The 4,595-nt window shown below is 44.9% G+C and overlaps 1 long non-coding RNA gene across 1 annotated transcript; it reads right to left on the bottom strand.

Moving 5' to 3' along the window:
* Positions 1-1,239: 1,239 nt before the first annotated feature.
* On the bottom strand, positions 1,240-4,308 carry LOC139595286 (uncharacterized). The gene is made up of 3 exons (XR_011680993.1): positions 4,098-4,308; positions 2,621-2,720; positions 1,240-1,367 (listed from the first exon to the last, which is right to left on the bottom strand). It is a non-coding gene; the product is annotated as an uncharacterized lncRNA (long non-coding RNA).
* Positions 4,309-4,595: the final 287 nt, after the last annotated feature.

Below are 4,595 nucleotides of genomic sequence, written 5' to 3'. Positions count from 1 at the left end.
AACAGACACACCACATCCCCAACTCCCTGCTGCAGGGTGTATGTGCTCAGTGCAGCAGAAATGAGGCCTTTCCACCCTGACTCACCATGAGCTTACTCTAGGAGACAGCAGGCCTTTGTCACCCTCTCCCAGGTACCAACAAGTACTAAAGCTAGAAGTTTGTGCTAGTCAGATCAGATTTGCAATGAGGCGTGGTATGTACCTGCCACAGCAGGATCAGCAAAAATCCTCACTGTAAATAGCTACAGGAACAAAACTGGTTTTACTACGATGACTACTATGGGTTCATTTTGATCCTGGATAATCCTACACCTGTAAAGAAGCACTAGAACTTTCCAACATGTCTTCACCAAAATTCAAAGAAGTGTTGTGCTACTTTGTGCCCCTGTGACCATCTATTTGCATAATTTTATTTCTGGTTATCTTACCTTGTTCTTCCAAGGCTTGCAGCTGCTCTTCCAGGTCTCAATCCAAAACACCTGTACTTACAACAGGTAAGTAGAGGTAAGCACTCCTTCCCCTCCCTCACTCTGAGTGACTGCTACAGGCAGCCCAAGCAGAACTTTGAAGCAGTGTTCTCATAGCTCTTCTCATCTTCTACACCAGCCTTTCAAAGGCAGCACCTAAACCAAAGCTTTACCTTGTCCTCTTCCTTCTCTCTGTGCTCCTTGTGCTTTGTTCCTCCTTTGCTCTCAGTCTAGTTCCTCTGAAACACTGCCAGCTGTGGCTGTGTATGTTCCACAGGGGGATCTCATTTGCTACTCAGACACAGGTGAGAGGGATAATAAGGTCACACCAGGCTTTGGGCCAGGGAGGCTGCATGTCCTTCCTCAGGTGTTCCACATTAGCTGCTCCCCATAGTGGGATCTCAGCAGCTGCAGGTTTTGCAATATGCAGACAAATATCTGATCCCTCAAACAGCACTTTGTAGCCATTTGCCTTTAAAAAGTCACATTAAAAAAAAAGCAAGCTACATTAAATAGTGTTGGCATGTTTTTGTTTTGTTTCAGTATTCATTCCTATTGTTCAGAAGCTTGATATGAAACAACTAAGAAGCACTTCTTGTGTCTGTAGCTGAAGTGGAGGAACCCCTGTTTACTCTAAGTGGGCAAGCACCAGGTCCAGGAAGGGCAACTCCCCTTCTCTTGCAGCCCAGGGAGAACCAAGGCACAGTCAGATTCTGAGGTAAACCAGAGAAACTTCACTAAAGCCATCCAGGTAGAGGACATGACTCACCGGATTCTCTGAAGAAGACTTTGGCTGTTCAGAGTTGGTTTTTTGATGGCTCTTTGAGGGACACACTTTTACATCTGATGAGCTCTTGTATTGTTGTAGAATACCGAGAAATTTCAATCCAGTAACATTTCCTAGAAAAAGAGAAAGAAAAATACATCAGCTAGGATCTAAAGAACTCTACATTATGTGCTCTTACTCTGAGCTGTTTGGGGTTTTTTATAGGCTATATGGTCATATGGCACACTCCTCACTGAGGAGAACACTGCAAAATTCTGCGTTTAGCAGTTTGCAAAACACCCAAACATGGTTTAATCCAACTATAGCACATAAGTAATAACCATTTCAATTTCACAACCATTTACATGATATGTATCAAGTAAACCAGCCTGGCTTTCCATTGTTGTTCCTAATAACTCACACCATGAATAAGAAGTTGTATTGCAGTGACCAAGCTCTACAGCTCTCAGTCCCCAGCCACAACTCACCACAATGTTCTCCACAGCAGTTTATACCCATTCTCTCCTTGGCTACTGAAATGCCCCTGCATATCCTTTGGTGAGCAAGTAATTTGAGGTGGCTGAAAGGACTGCTTGAGAAAGCTGTCTTCATCACCAAAATCTAGAGCTTCTTACTAATTCCTGTCCTGCACATGCATTTCTAACCTCTGAAATCTCATCTGCTTGTATTGCTGGTATTTCTCTCAAACTGCTACGTTCAGCACTTTTTCTGCCAAACTTACATAGGTCAGGCTTTTACACTATTAACAGCTTTAAGTATTATCTAGACAAATTTTTAATACAATAAATGCTTATGATCTCTCTGGTTCCAGTTCCCCTGGTTCTGCACACTTGTACAGAGCATTTTAGAAGCGAAATATTCCTGTGATATGTCTTGATACAAGACCACCACCAATACTAGACACAACAGGAATGTTAAATCAGTTCTTTTCCATCTAACCTTGCCTCAGATTTCTTGGAGCTGGGGCAGTGGTAAGGCATTAACATTATAACCATGCTGGAGTAGGTCTGCTGGCAGCACTCATGACCCTGTGGGGGACCCACACTGGAGCAGGCTGTTCCTGAAGGACTGCACCCAGTGGGAGGGACCCAGGATGTGGGAAGAATGTGAGGAATTCCCCCCCTGAGGAGGAAGGAGCAGCAGAAACATTAGAAGAAGTGACCATGTCTCCATTCCCATCCCCTTGTGGGGAGGCAGGTAGAGAACTCAGAAGTGAAGCTGAGCCTGGGAAGAAGGGTGGGGTGAATGAAAGGTATTTTAAGACTTCATTTTACTTCTCATTCCTACTCTAATTTAAGCTAATTGCCCCAAGTCGAGTCTGTTTTGCACAGGATTGTAGCAGGAGCCTTTGGTTGCATTTTCTTACGCTGTCCAGCTGAGGAAGGCAGTGACAGAGGAGCTCTGGGACCACCTGGTGTCCAGTCTGGATCGACCCCCCACAACTGGATACACTGAGTTACTGCATCCTAGATGAAAGAAAGGTAAATGTATTGCTGCAGTTAAGTTCACATGATATAGGAAGCTTGCCAGAAGTGAAAACATTATTTATGTAATCTTTCCCTTCAATTCTGATTCAAGAAAAAAAGGAAAGTCTATTTAAGGCCAACAACTAGATGATGAAATACATCCTTCCACAGAATCCATTAAAGAGAGATTAACATCAGAAAAATTAAGAAGTAACTGTTTTATATGGCCAGAAAATAATTTTCAATTGGTTTAAAAGACTATTAAGCTTACTGATAACATACTGCAAACAAGGAGCATGAAATACATCCTAGTTATCAAATTAATTACCAATATAGCCTTCAATATGGAGCCTTGACAGTGATTTACCAAATCTTCCAATCAAAGTGGAGTTCTGTACTGGTATTTAACACTGGAGACAAACTCCATTTCTGCATATGTCTTATCTGTATCTGTTCATTTTCTAGTCATAGTGTTCTCCCAGAGTGTTTTTTGGTGTCAGTCTGACCAAAAAAATAAAAAAATAAAAAGGCAGTGTCAGGTATTTGAATCAGCAATGTGCTCTGGATAGTTTTAGTTGAGCTTTTCTATGTGTGGTCTGACAGTCCCCACTCGGGGAGCCCTGCAGAACTTCCCAACTTTGTTCTCAGGGGAAGCCCAGGACTTCAGCCGTGCTCCTGCTGGCCTCAGATGTGGTGCAGGGCTGTGCAGTGTGTGCTCACAGAGGGACAGGGGACACAGAGGGACAGGGGACACAGAGGGGCAAGGCACACAGAGGGGCAGGGCACACAGGGCACACAGAGCACACAGGGCACACAGGGCACACAGGGCACACAGAGCACACAGGGCACACAGAGCACACAGGGCACACAGGGCACACAGGGCACACAGAGCACACAGGGCACACAGAGCACGCAGGGGACACAGAGGGGCAGTGCACACAGGGCACACAGAGGGGCAGGGCACACAGAGGGGCAGGGCACACAGGGCACACAGGGCACACAGAGCACACAGAGCACACAGGGCACACAGGGCACGCAGAGCACGCAGGGGACACAGGGCACACAGGGCACACAGGGCACACAGAGCACACAGGGCACACAGGGCACACAGAGGGGCAGGGCACCCAGGGCACACAGGGCACACAGGGCACACAGGGCACACAGGGCACACAGTGCACACAGGGCACACAGGGCACCTGGCAGCTCTACCTTGCCCAAGGCAACACCACAAACATCCCACTGCCCTTTCAGGCTGCTTTCAGTTCCTGCTCACATAAAACTCCATTAAATAGCACATTCTAAGAATAAAGTAACTGACTTTAAAAAAGAAAAAACCAACAAACCACAACCCTTTAAAACTGCAGAATCCTAGAATACCTTTATCTTTGTGTTCCAACCATTCTGTGTTCTTCCCAGCCTGGAGAAGGCATATGCAGGAGCCACAGTGACATCCAAGAGCTACTGACTGTGTGTGAAACATGCCACATAGAGATTCCTCACAGGACAAACAAACAACTGAAACTGCATGGAACCAAGCTGGAATTGCTGGGTTTGGGTTGAAAAGCATGTTCAGCATGTGGCTACTAAATTTTTTCCAGGACAATCTCAATGTAAAGGATGAGAACAGTAATTATCACCAGGAAACAAGTTAAATAGCAGTAAAATATGTGACAATTTTTAGTAAGAAATGGAACTGAGACACTCAAATTTCAAAGTTTGCTGATTAAGTATATACTTTTTGTAAAAGCAGTGAATTCAAGCAAAAATGCATACCCAGCATCAGCACAACACTATATCTGTTATCTCAAATCCCAACAGCTGTTTGGATATTCAAATACCAAACTGGAAGCCAGCTAGCAAGTCTGTGATAAAGAG

The sequence above is a fragment of the Agelaius tricolor genome, unplaced genomic scaffold, assembly GCF_023055355.1.
Source record: "Agelaius tricolor isolate 1412-34295 unplaced genomic scaffold, bAgeTri1.0.p SCAF_13, whole genome shotgun sequence".
NCBI lineage: Eukaryota > Metazoa > Chordata > Aves > Passeriformes > Icteridae > Agelaius > Agelaius tricolor.
The sequence above is the reverse complement of the archived record's forward strand: the minus strand, read 5'-3'. Positions and strand labels throughout refer to the sequence as shown.